This window comes from Trichomycterus rosablanca, chromosome 9 (assembly GCF_030014385.1).
Source record: "Trichomycterus rosablanca isolate fTriRos1 chromosome 9, fTriRos1.hap1, whole genome shotgun sequence".
Classification (NCBI taxonomy): domain Eukaryota; kingdom Metazoa; phylum Chordata; class Actinopteri; order Siluriformes; family Trichomycteridae; genus Trichomycterus; species Trichomycterus rosablanca.
In genome coordinates this window covers 3,462,558-3,477,179 of record NC_085996.1, presented here as the reverse complement: position 1 = coordinate 3,477,179, position 14,622 = coordinate 3,462,558, and the positions used below count along the sequence as shown (strand labels likewise).

General features: G+C 38.9%; 1 long non-coding RNA gene across 1 annotated transcript; it reads left to right on the top strand.

Moving 5' to 3' along the window:
* Positions 1–5,919: 5,919 nt before the first annotated feature.
* Positions 5,920–6,906, top strand: LOC134320322 (uncharacterized). The gene is made up of 3 exons (XR_010013686.1): positions 5,920–6,021; positions 6,558–6,713; positions 6,820–6,906. It is a non-coding gene; the product is annotated as an uncharacterized LOC134320322 (long non-coding RNA).
* The last annotated feature ends 7,716 nt before the right edge of the window (positions 6,907–14,622 follow it).

The following is a 14,622-nucleotide window of genomic DNA, read 5'->3' as shown; positions in this document are numbered from 1 at the left end:
ACACCTGTGGCAGAACAGGTCACATTGCAAAACAATACAGGATGGACTTACAAACGTTTATTGACAACATGGCCTGTTTTCAAATGTGGATTAACTGGACATTTTGCCAAAGACTGTGCACAAACTATACCTGGTTACAACAACTGAGGGCTGGAGTCCAGAGAAAGAGGCAACCTGATCAACAGATGAGTAGTCATACACCCACCCAATATTTTATTGTGATTATACCAATATGATACATACACCTAGGTATCTACTGGATAGCTAATAGCATGTATAGAGATTTCAGATTTTTAATAAACTTAGGAGCAACCTACTAATGTATTCATAAAACATAACATTCTACTCATATATGTTTTAGTAACAAAGAGTTTAAAAACATCAGTTCCTAATTTCTGCGATCTGTCCTATGAATCTTATGGGGAGCTATCTTATGTGTGCCTTTTGGAATTAAATTGGAAACAATGCCTGGAGGTATCACTATTTCTGTAAAAGACAGGGTCTGATCTCTTCTAAAGCTGGGAAAATTTTGCCAAAATTGTCCACTTAATTGTTCTGAATGGAAGTTGGTAGCTGATGTTTTGACACAAACAAATAATCATTAAACTTTTTGGTTAGGGAAAGAATTTTAGCTGGTGGGATTAGACTTAAATGTTTTGCATTGTACTGCTTATTTGCATAAAGGACCAGATTAAGTTTTTGAGCGCTCCTGGTTTATTGACCAGTGTACATCTAATTTTTGATGGAGATTTTTATTTTTCCTTTTCTGAATGGAAGTCAGTACTGTTTTTTCAGTAAAATTGAAGCGATGCATGGATAATTGTTTTTGACCGCGTTTGGAATAAGTTTGGCCAGTTTTGTGTTTAATGACTGTGATTCCACTAGCCACATTTTTTGATTACACCAAAGATAGGTCAGTGGAAAGATAAATATTATGTAAATTTGGAAAAAGGGGCTGCACCGGTGCAAATCAAACCAAAATTAGATTACAGATCATTCTTCATTCGTTGCTAAATGCTAACATTGTTTTCAAATAAAAAAAATAAAAAAATGATGCCCCAGAGAAACTTATCCCTAAGTGCAATAAACAGGCAGTAAATTTTGTTATCTCTGGAGCATCTGGGATCCCAAAATCTGTGAACTATTCTCAGCCAGGTGTCAAATGATAGCAAATGGTTTTTGATCTAGCTAAGGCCTTCTTTAACATTCCTTGGCACAAGCATAGTTAATTTTGAGTTGCATTTAGTTTTAATGGAAAATTCAGACACCTTTAAAAAAAAAAATTTTTTGGATGATGATTTTTTTTTCAGGGTAAAATGATATTTACATACTTGACATACTTTTCTGAGTATGTGCTCTTTTTGGTGCCATTGTGCTCTTTTTGGTGCCATATTTTTTATTTTTATGTTCTTGAGGCTCTGTTATGTGACATTGGACCTAAAAGCCCATAGTCATATTCAAAGGACACCTGAAGCTAAAAAAGTTGTTCAAGAAAGGTGGACCATGGTTTTTGTCCTTGTACAATTTCATGGTGATAACTTAGTAGTTTTAACTTTCTTTTTGTCTGCTGCAGAAAAGGCTGTAGTTATACCATGTGATCATGAGGGTTACTCATATCTAAACCCTGTTGGTGCTGAATGATGTTTTTGTTTTAACTAAAAGGAGAACTTTTCACTTATCAACTTAACAGTGATTGAATAAAAAACTACATTGTAGTCCCTAAAATAAACATTATTCTCATATGCCTTAATGTGCTTAATCCCACGCTCTTTTCACTAATTGCAGGAGATGGTGAACCTTGTGACTGTATTATTCTAATCTTATTTCTTCTAGGCCTGATTAGAATACTGAATTGGAGCTGTTTGTGGATAGAATTGCTTCCACGGATGCTGCAACAGACAGGAAACAAGTGGGCTTAGCTGAAATTTTAACACGTGATATTTTTATATCATTTGTCCCTCCTATCCAATTTATTGGCTCAAGCTGCTGAACTACAGGTTTTAATGACAGCTTATAGAAAGTGAAAGCAAAACTGCTTACGTGTTTATGAACTACGTGTTTCATAGGAATTGAACACAATTGTATTTGATGAGAGAGAGGTTTTTGACTAGTTTTGAAAAATGCCCACCATTACCTTGTTGCATAACTTGTGGATGCAGTTCTATGGCCCAAACAAATGACTGTTTGTAAATGTTAATGTTTTTTGTCCCAATTTCACAGGACAATGCCAGAGTTGACAGTGCTGACAAAGCAGCTGCACACCGCCACTGCTTACTAACAAACTATTAGTTTATAGGTCCAGATCACACCGGATTTTGATTTAACTAACATTCAATTTTGTGTTTTCCAACAGGAGAAATACATTCAGAGGGAAAACATGCCTTCCTAAATTACTTTACTGTACTATACCAAATTGACCCATGTGTAGGACCATGTGTCAGAGAGAAAAAAGGGGGAGGGAAACACCAATTAAACAATTTATGCAAAACTAAATTTGCCAAATGCAACAAAGGCTCTTAGTGCAGGACATCCTGTCTTTGATAAACCTTCTGAACTGAGATACCACTGTGTTTATCACCCAGCTATTAGAGGAGCTGTGGTTAGGGAAATGGGCACTGTTAAAAAAAAATATATATATAGATATAATAGTAATAATAATAAAATAAAATAAAATAGACTAAGTGCTGAAACTAACAAACAGAGGCCAAAGGCCTTTTCAATAATTCTCATGCAGATGAGGATGAGATAAACACCGAAACATGGCTTTAGGCCTTTTGAAATTCTATTTGGATGACCCCTACACAGGCATAGGATCAAATAATTCTGAACAATTAAACACAGGCCAAAAGGAAAATGTAATGCTTGGTTACTGTCACTTTGCTTTCTATTCTGAATTTTGTTCACAGGAAGGTGAAGGATTCTTTACCCAAACCAGCTGAGGGACTTCTACATAGCCTGAAACCGATGGGTAGTGGTGAATTGTGAATTATCTCAGATGAACCGGGTAGAACATGGAAAGATGGACAGGATTATTTCAAGTGCTGCTAACTGCTTAGACTGCGGTTCGAGTAGCTGAGAGAGATTCCTGGATTCATTGTTCACACTGCAGGAAAATTCACACACCTGATCTAAGCAGTTAAAGATGACTACTACGATTTACATCTGTACATTGTATTTCTTATTTCCTGAACAAACTCAGTAATATTTAGTTACCTTAAAAAAAAAAATTGTGCTGGATTTTATGTATATAATAATTTGTGTATATATGTATATATGTATTAACTTGTGTGATTTTAATTGTTGTAAGGTTTATGATGTGTATGGGGTAATTTAGGAGCTAACAAATGGTTTACAACTGAAGTTTACGACTGGAAGGTAACACCAGGGACAGGATTCACTCATGGGGGGTCTGGAATTTACAACTGGGCTCGTTTTTGAAGTTTATACATCTGTTTCACCCTGGGGGGGTCTCTTGATTCTCTTGAACAATGCATGGGGAATTAGTCAATGGGATACGAACTGTATGTATTTGATGTTGAAAGTATAAAAGACACAAGTGTTAACATCTCGAGGAAGGTTTTGTCAGATCTGTTCTGAAGCCTTCCTGCCGGCGTTACGTTCTTAAGAATAAAGGGTATTCTTAATTCCTAAGGCAAACTGGTCTGGTTTGGTTATTATCGCGGAAAAGTATTTTCGCCACGACAGTACCAAGAGCTGTTCCCTGATGTCCGAATTCTACCGAAGCACCACTATCTTGAGCACTATCCTTCAGATGATAAGATGTTTTGGACCAGTAGTTGCAGTTTGGACAATGCGATTTGAAGCCAAGCATGGCTTCTTTAAGAACATTGTGCAACACACCAGTTGCTTTAAGAATATACCTCTTACTTTGGCTTCAAAACATCAAATGATGATTGCTTTTCACATAAACTCACCATCCTATGGTACATCTAGCCTAAATGTATCTAATGTATCCACAGTTCCAGTTGATGTACTGAAGGAGGAAGTGGCTGAGGCTATTAGGCTAAAATGCCCTAGCATGTCTGAAGTTCATCTTGCCAAGAATGCATCAAGTAGTGGCATAGCCTACAGCAATGGCATGATAGTTGTCCATGGATCAGCAGGTGGATTACCAGAGTTTGCTGAAATTATTCAGATGTGTGTAATACATGAGAGTCTGTTTTTTATTGTAAAAGTTCTGTGTGGGTGGTACAGTGAACACTACAGAGCCTTTGAACTAAGCTTGTCCCCGTCCAGAGAAATAAAACTTGTGGCACTCAGTGAACTCACTGACACATATCCACTGGCCTGTTACATGGTTGGATCAAGCCGTATGGTGACCTTAAAAAGGCATATCATTATTAAAGGTTGGTTAACCCTCCCCAAAGTTGTCATTAAAAGTGTTCTGTTTTGTACATATATGCAATTTTGTTGGCTTGTGTGATCTAATGAACTCCAGGGCTAGGTTGCCAAGAGCTCCCAGTAGGGTCTCCCAAGGTGAACAGGTCTGGAGTGAAGATCCAAACAAACACGATCCATATTTCGCCCTTATGAACCCAAAGGAGAGCACACTGTGTGCCCTGCCCAGGAAAGGGTTACCAGGACCTACCCCTGGAGCTTGGCATGGGGGTAGTGTCCAACAACGAGTTTCTGGTGGCTAGGCAGCCCATTTAACCCTGGCCGAGCTCAACCCAAAAAGGCAACGTGGGAGGATGTTGTGGACCCACTACCCGCAAGATCCAGATTAAGGGTGTGGTGCAGTGTTTGTTGGGCACAGTGTGGGGGAAGGGGCCCCTGGCAGAAACATCTGGGTTTTTTGCTTGCCCTATTGCCACCATGACCCTAAAAGGATAAGTGGAGTAGTTGATGATGTTTTATGATTTGACTACAAAATAAAAGCCTGGGCTAGAATCAGTTTAAAAATGAGAAACCTGACATCCTATTCAATACATGGTTGTTTCAATACAATAAAAATAAATAAATAAAATAAAAAATCTGATTAACCTAAAATAATAAGTAATTATGCTTTAACCTAATCAGAGTTATCCTGGGTGACAACAGCAGTCAGAGGATAACTTTCCAAAATGGACTTCCTGAATCTATTAAAGAACTTGTTGATGAGGTACAAAGACAGTGTGAAGTTCACTTTAATTTTAGGCTTCAATTTATGGATGCACTATTTGGAAATGAGTTTATGAACCTTACTTCAGTTGATGAAGTACAGGATAGAGGGACAATCAGAGTAATTCCCATAAGTGACGCTTCAGCTCCCCACTGTGCTAATATCTCTTTTACCTCAGCTACTGCCCATCGCTCGGTTGATGAATCCTCATCTCTGTCTAGTGTTGACACAGATATACTCTCTTCACCAGTCATCGTCATCAAGCTCTCGGTCATTTTGGCCTAAAATCTTTCATGTTCCTAAGTTTTGTTATGATGCAGAGTTAACACTTCATCAGGGCAATGCAGCTTACAAGGAAAATGGTACATTGCTTATTCCAGATCCAAAACTGAAGTCAAACATTCCTGACGGCCTGGTGCAAGAAATAGTTACGTTTATGTCACTGATAAAGAGTTTAACACTGTTGGAGAGGCCCTCATCTCAAAGCATCCTTGCCTGACTGAGAAAGGCTCCCTCACTGGATTTGCTGGATGGAAAGCTAGCTTGAAGAATAAACTGGCAATCTACCGCACTCACTTGAGAAAGCTTGGGTGTCCAGAGGTGACAATAAACTCTCTTAAGCACAAACCAGAGGGCAAATCAAGTGCTGCTTTTGGCATAAAAAACCTAGGAGGTCTGAAGTGAACTACTGTCCCTCCTATCCTGCTGGAGAATCTGTTAAGAGCCTTGAGAGTGTGATAGTTGAGCTTCTTTCAGATGTTAAGAAGAAGAACAACAGGGAAGTACTGAGAATGAAAATGGAAAAGACATTTGCATACAGGAGACATGAAGTGGTTCGTGATACACCAATGATACAAGACTTTCAGGCAAGATGGCCAGCACTCTTTGACGTAAGCGAGGTATGTAATTTATAACATTCTACACACAGAGATGTTATGAACAAGCTAAAACAAAAGCTGTTTGTATGAAGCCTAACTGTTGAGCTTTGCCACAAAGCTAAACATTTGGCATATTTTTGTAAAATTATCTGCTGGCTGCTTGACGGCCCCCCTTAGTTTTAGACAAATTATCGTCATTATGTAGTCCGCTTATGTGCCCAACAAACATGTGGCCAACAAACACTGCACCACACCCTTACTTTGGATTTTTTGGGTAGTGGGTCCACAAGATCCTCCCATGTTGCCTTTTTGGGCTGAGCTTGACCAGGTTATGTGGGCTGCCTATAGCCACCAGGAACTCCCCGTCGTACACTACCCCCAGGCCAAGCTCCAGAGGTCATAATACTAATTATTTGTGAACTTTGGAACTGCTGTACAAATTAAACTTAAGCTTCCTCTTGCTTATAGTAAATAAACGGGTGACAAACGTTTTCATTGTATTTCTTTCCAAATTCCTGCTTCACAGCACATTTATGTCTAATCATTCTTGTTTTTAGATAAATGCTGAATTTAAGCGGATTACCACCATGCCCCTTCAGTCCAGATTTCTCTCTCAGTTAGATGTGCACTCTGAGAAACTGATGGTTCTGTTTAAAAAAAGAGGAGGACAAATAGGCAAACACCTAGAGAGCATCATAGCACCCATGGCTCAAGTAAGAATGCTTCCTTGAAAAAAGTACTGCTTTGTTGATGTAGCATTTGATTAAAAGGAAAAAGACTTTAAGCAAACAACTTGCTCTGCTTATTCCCTTTGAATAGAATGATGATGTTGATTTAGGACGAGAATGTATCATCAAGGCAATTTGTGTGTACCTCAACGAGGATCCAGAAAACCTCTTTAGAGAGTATGTGGTGAGTACTATTTTTGAGGTTCAGATGCCCAGATATTATCTTTAATATTTTGTAAACTTTACAATGTCTATTTATTGAAATTCTATATCAGCCAAGTCAGATATCAATATTGTAATGATGGGGCTGTGACAGTATGGATTTTTACTATGGTGAAAAAGCAAAATATGCCTGCTCTTTGGCAATTTATTGCCAGTGACTTGTTAGCATGTAAATGAATATGGGTAATAAAATACAGTAAATAGAATAATAATTCTGATGAGAATATTGCAGTTGAAATCCATTTTGGGGCCCAGTGCGATCATTCACAAAAATGTGTAGGCTGATTTTATTATTACTTTATGTTATTTATTTATGTAATTTAGATGGATTGGGGTGTTGAGTCACTTATTAAATCTCATCTTTAGATTTTGATTGATCCTGTTTTTCTGAGAGCCGGTATGTCTCAGATGGGCGGGGCAGCCTGTTATATAGTAAGAACCTGTTCTTTTTTGTTCTGAAAATGTTTGTTTATATTCCACATGAAATTTAAAACAATTATTTATTTATTTGTTAAATAATCTTTATTATATCTTGTTTTTACCTAGAACAACAGTTTAATAATATTCTACTTTATCTTTGATTCGTTTGTATACATTAAATGTGATATTTCACATAGATTTTACCACAATTCTACCTTACTGGTACTTCTATATATTTTTTTACTGGCACAGTAGGTAGTGTGGGTGCCACTCAGCTCCCGGGTACAGGTAGCCTGGGTTTGAACCCTGCATCACACACTCTTTGGTAATAAGAGGAGTATTTGTGCAGGGCTTCTGTGTTATTTTGTTCCTTCAGGTCGTTTATTCCTTGTGTTATTTTATAAATATAAATGAATATTAAAATGTTGTATTTATTTTACGTTTCACTGGGGTTCATAGCTGTACTGGTGTAACTCAGACTCACTGGATCATAAATAACATCCTGAATATGTTTATTACAGCTCTGTGTGTTTGTTGGGTGGAAACGATTCAGATTCGTTCTTCAGATGCCTGGACAGATCAGGATCACAATTCCTAATATACACCGATCAGCCATAACATTAAAACCACCTCCTGGTTTCTTCCTGGCTCCACTTACCATATAGAAGCACTTTGTAGTTCTACAATTACTGACTGTAGTCCATCTGTTCCTCTGCATACTTTTTAAACCTGCTTTCATGCTGTTGATGATCCAGGACCCCCACAGAGCAGGTATTATTTAGGTGGTGGATGATCTCAGCAGGATCTCAGCACTGCAGTGACACTGACATGGTGCTGGTGTGTTAGTGTGTGTTGTGCTGGTAGGAGCGGATCAGACACAGCAGCGCTGCTGGAGTTTTTAAATACCGTGTCCACTCACTGTCCACTCTATTAGACACTAGTTGGTCCACCATGTAGATGTAAAGTCAGAGACGATCGCTCATCTATTGCTGCTGTTTGAGTCGGTCATCTTCTAGACCTTCATCAGCGGTCACAGGACGCTGCACACGGGGCGCTGTTGGCTGGATATATTTGGTTGATGGACTATTCTCAGTCCATCAGTGACAGTGAGGTGTTTAAAAACTCCAGCAGCGCTGCTGTGTCTGATCCACTCATACCAGCACAACACACACTAACACACCAGCACCATGTCAGTATCACTGCAGTGCTGAGAATGATCCACCAACTAAATAATACCTGCTCTGTGGGGGTCCTGACCACTGAAGAACAGGGTGAAAGGACTACAGTCAGTAATTGTAGAACTACAAAGTGCTTCTATATGGTAAGTGGAGCTGATAAAATGGACAGTGAGCGTAAAAACAAGGAGATTTCTTCTCTCTTTCTGTGAGGTGATGCTGAAGATGAAAAATTCGGCGTCCCAGAATAATTTTTCTCCTGTTTTAGATTTCGGCGGCGTGAATAATTTACTTGGGATGAATTTTCACTCTGGAGTTTCGGATCTGCGGCGCAGTTTAGTTTTGCGACGTATTAAAAACCACAGACGCTTTAAAACCGCTTATTTATTATTATTATTATTTAGATTACGTCTGATCTCGTTAATCTCTTTAGCAGTGAGACACAGACTCTTTTTCAGCTTCTTATCCTTCAGAGAATCTTTCAAAGCCTCAATTTCACCCTGTTTGAGCTTCTTCTCCAGGTCATCAATCAGTTTCTGGCTGTTTTCAGGATCAGAGACCCAGTCTTCCAGTTTGGCCATGGTGGATAAGGTCTTGAGATCTGTTGAAATGTAGATAATGTAGTTGTTTACACAGTGTATCAGATTTTCATTTGTACACTGGCTACTGCAGTTGAAGGTCAAAGCTTTGCAAACACTGGTAGGGAACACATTATCGTAAAAAGGAATTTGTGTCCTTACTGGTTTATTTTATTTTTGCATATTTGCAACTTTTAGTTTTTTTGCACCTCTTAAAAAAGTGTAATATAAGACAAGGGGCAGATAATTTGTCACAGCACACATATCATGACAGTACTACACTTTAAATAATTTTCTGCAATGGTTTCTTTTCTTTGACCGAATTATTGAAACCCAAACCCTGAATTTGATGCCTATAACACATTCCAATAAAAGTTACAGAATGTTGAAGTGGAGAAGGGTTTTGGGACTTAACAAAGATACAAGTTACCATCAAGGCATCTTTTCTTGGGAAGTCTGTAGTTATTTTAGCACGGTGATACCAGGCCTCATTCTGCCTGCACTACAACAGTGCGGCTTCCTAGACACAGAGTGTGTGTGTGCTTGACCAGCCTGCCTGCAGTCCAGATCCACAAGAAACACTGCAACAATCAGTGTCCTCAGTTCCAGACGCATTAAAAAGTCTCATTAATAAAAATGCTGATGGGACTTGGTAGGGAACACACCCCCGTCCTGACTTTTTTGGAGTTACAGCATCAAATTCTAAACGTGTTTCTATTTACAAACTAGAATGAGGTTGATCAGTGAAACATTAAGAATCTTTTCTTTGTACTTTTATCAGTTAAATAAAGATTTAAGGGAAGTAACACATCACACATTCTTCTTTTTACTGTCATGTATTAAACGTGACCCGTCTGTGTTGCTCAATTACAGATTAATAAATGATTGCCGTAGTTTTGAATTTTTTTATTGTCGTCCTGGTCAGGGTCGCGGATGGTCTGGTTTCACCAGAAAAGACTGGGTGCAAGGCAGGAATACCCTGGATGGGATGACGACATTAAAGCATTAATAGATTTTAGTGGGTTAGTAAGAATTTAGTTTTTACTTACTTGGAGAATTATTGAGACGGTTATCTGGTTCATCCACGCCGTCCTCTGTTTGACTCCTAAACCTCTTCCCTGTGTAAACATGTAAGAAAAAATAACACACACACAGAAAAATCACAAATACCTTCAAATCATCAAGCAAGACCTTAATATACCTAAAAATGACTAAATGTATAAAGGTATTTTAATGATTTACTTTAAGTGTTTCAGCCAAATCAGTTATATGAAATAAATGATGTCTGGAAAAGAGTAGGGCTGGGTATCGCCACTAATTTCCTGGATCGATTCGATTCGATTCACAAGGTCCCGATTCGATTCGATTCGATTTCGATTCAACACATTTAGGCATATTTGAGTTACATTAACAGGTTTTGTTTAAATATGTACAGATGTTCAGAGAACGAATGTGATAATTGTACAAAGAACATAATATTTTCATTAATAAAAATATTTGTGTATTTTGTTTACATAAATAATTACTCCAAAACAGAAAACAGTAACATTCATTTTTTATTATTATTTTATATGTCTGACACGCTACAACATTGTAAATGTAATGTAAACATACACCTGGCTGTTGAACAGCTTATGCCAAGTTTACACGACACGACACTCTGATTAACACCTGGTCGCTGTAATGTTCACACTACACGACTGATCGGCGATGGGGGGTTTTACACTACACCATCTATCACCAGGGGGAATCACAGGTGAGCTTCTCTGCTCTCCAAAACTACGTTCTGTCACGAAAACACACGTGAGAAGTGATGAAAGGTTTAATGATACCACGTCCAAACATGCACATCAACAAGTAGCGAGAGATGAAAGTTTGTGCGCCGATGAAATAAATGAATCTGAGTGGATTTGGCAACACGAGCAGCATGGCTTGTTCTATAGTGAGTTGGAGGTTAATAAATATTTTGTTTTGTAGAGAACGATCAGGTCAGAAATACTGTAAAACTCGCGTGTGCTGATGTATTCTGATAGAAACTATATTGCGCTCCTGAACCACCTGTTTACAACCTCGCCCCTGTGTTTCCCCTCGCTGTTTCTCACATTGATTGAGAGCCGAGTTTTGATCGCAGAGCGAACACCGAGTTCCTCCCGAATCCAGCACCGACCCGTCACCGAGCGAAAATCAGGGCTAGAATCATGTAGTGTGAACCAGGCATAACTTGAGCTTCTGCCATGCTGAACTGATGTGCAGGTCAGATCTCGTTGCGCAAAAAAACACTGGCTGGTCACGCGAGATTAAAGGGGGTAACAGATTTCCGTGTGCACCGTAAAAAAGGGGCGTATTTAAAAGATCGATCTCGAGTTTATATGAATCGATATCGGATCGTTCAAATAAAGATTGATTCGAATCGAAAAATCAATTTTATAAACCCACCCCTAGAAAAGACTGTTCCAGAATTTCTGTGTTTGCTGTGTACAGACTCCAGTGGCCTGTACACAGCTCTGTCCCTAACCCCACTGAACACCTTTGAGATGCACTGGAACACTGAGGCCCTCTTGTTCAACATCAGTGCCTATAGGCAGTCCAATAATCTCATGGTCGAGTGTCCACAAACTTGTGGCCTAATAGTGCCCTACAGCAGTGGTCCCCAGCCACTGGGCCGCAGACCGCTACCAGTCTGTGGGTCATTTATTACTGGGCCGCACAGAAAGAAAAAATAATTAGAGACGCTACAATAGCAATGAAAACACTGCGCCAATTTTCAACACACTTCAGGCGCTATTGCCTCCTATCACCACTAGGTGGGAGCTACATCTTGTTGCATTGAAAAAAGCTGATTTTCCATTATTGTGAGTTAGTTATTACACAGTTACATAGTTATTTTATTTTAAATCCTCCCACCCTGCCAGTCCGTGACATTATGTCTTAAATAAAACCGGTCCATGGTGCAAAAAAGATTGGGGACCTCAGCCCTATAGGTCAGAGTTTTACTGTGACTTACTCTCTGGTTCGGCATTGTCAACCTCATTTCTGTTAGAAATGTTAATAAATCAACCAACAAACCAATGATCATGATCAATTCTGTCATTTCTTACAGCCAGCAGTTAATATTCGGCTCCTTTAGTGAATAAGTTCTCTACAGAACTTGTTATCAACCTACACCAGTAAAATGCTTAACTTTGCACCCCTGGGATCAGATGAATCCCCCCCCCATCTCCAAACCGGCAGGTGTAGCAACAATTCATAACAAGTATGTTCTTTTTTGTCTAATAATTATTAGTTTTAAAGCTAAAAGTGACCAAATTCTTTTGATGTTACTGTTTTACTGCCATATTTGTTATGTTGGGCTGGTTTTTGATTCAGTAAAGCATGAAAACTTATTGACCTCACACTCAGTGATGTGTTATTCTGAAGGATCACTATATATGCCCATTGGTTACTGGTTACCATCAACTAATGACCATTAGGACTTGGTAAGGGGAAGAGGTATTTATCTAAAACACAGTCGTCAGCTGGAACAAAATCACAGAAGCAATTAATAGAGTTCTATTATTATGATTTAAAAACAAAACTCAAAAGTCAGGCTTACCCAGTTCTTTCATTAAATCAGACTCGTTCTCTTTTAGCCAATCATAAACACACTGATAGGCTTTCTCGCTGTTCAGGTGCTCGTATAATTCTCTCATTTGTTTCTGGCTGGTTGTCTGTCTTTTGATGTTAGAATACATTTCAGCTTTAATAATGCCCTTCCCACGCAGAACATCAGCCAGACCTAATGGATTTCTTGTCCTTTTGATAAGTTCCGCCTGGTGTTTCTTCAGAAAATGCTTTGCACCGAGTTCTGCCATGGCGCCTGTACAGCAAACAAACAGTGTGTTAGAACAAACAACCCTACAGAGAGCTGCTGGTGACCTTATCAATATGCATAATTCATGCCCACGCTCTGTTAACATGTGGGATGAGAGCCTAATGCACGGCCATGACTAACATTTGTGAACGATATTATTAAAGTGTGAAGTTAAAGCTCTTAAGGGAAGCTAAATCTCGTGCTCTAGGGCCAGAGAGAGCATGAGTTCACTACCAGTCTGAAATAATACCCACATTCTTCCCTGTGTCCCTGCCAGCAGTAATGCCCAGTCACACCGAGCTGTCCCACAGTGGCTGGCATTTGTTTGGCACCCAGTTTTTTTTTTACAGTGTGCATGCACATATAATACATTAGTGACATAAAGTAAAATAATACATGTCACTATTTGTAATAATTAGATATAAACAGCTTTAAAATAAATGTGCAGATGAGAGTTTCCTGTAGAAGACATGTTCACTTACTTTCACTTAGAAAATCAACTCATAATCAAATAGAGGAGCACAAACTTTACACCATTTATTCCTTTTAAAGCCAGAATGTAATAATAATAATAATAATACATTTTATTTATAACGCACTTTACATTTGAAAACAAATCTCAAAGTGCTACAGAAAAACAGTAATATAAAACATGAAATATAAAACAAATATAAACATAGCATTATGAGACATACATCATAAAATCAGCGTTAATTTAACAGTCATAACATCTGTTAAAAAGTAAAGTTTTTAGACCCTTTTTAAAACTCTCAATCGTCTGTGGTGCCCTCAGATGGTCAGGAAGGGCATTCCATAGACGAGGAGCAGCAGAACAGAAAGCCCGATCACCCATGGTACTTAGTTTAGTTCTGGGAATGTGGAGAAGATTTGATTTTGCAGAAAGGAGGGATGAAATTTTAGGGGTAAGAAGTTCTTTCATGTAGGGCGGTGCATTTCCATAGATGCACTGATATGTAAGGAGAGAAATTTTATATTCTATCCTTGCAGAGACAGGGAGCCAGTGGAGTGAAAGAAGGATAGGTGTAATGTGCTCGTGTTTCCGTACTCTCAGCAGGATCCGTGCAGCACTATTCTGGATATACTGCAATCTCTGGAGACTCTTGGTAGAAATCCCGATGAGAAGTGCATTGCAGTAATCCAGCCTGGAGGAAACAAATGCGTGAACCAGCTTTTCAGCATCTGAGATGGTGATGGTAGGACGAAGTTTGGCAATGTTTCTGAGATGATGAAAGGAGGTCTTGCATAGATGTTTAATATTGGCTTCAAAAGTGAGTTGAGGGTCGAATTTTATGCCAAGATTGATAACCGTTGAAGAGGGAGAAATAGTATGACCAGCCAGTGTAATACTGGTTATAGGGGATGACTGGGTCTGGAGTGAGGTGCCAACCAACATCACTTCAGTTTTTGCACTATTTAGCTGAAGAAAGTTGTGTTTCATCCACAAACTTATCTCCTCCAGGCAGGCAGAGAGTATTGAAAGAGATGCTGATGAAGATGATGATGAGGGAGCAGCAGAATGGAGGGAATTTGTGTCAATTTTCATGTAAAGTTGTATATCATCAGCGTAGCAGTGAAATGAAACTCCATAGCGTTTTATAATTTGGCCAAGGGGAAGCATGTATAGGGTG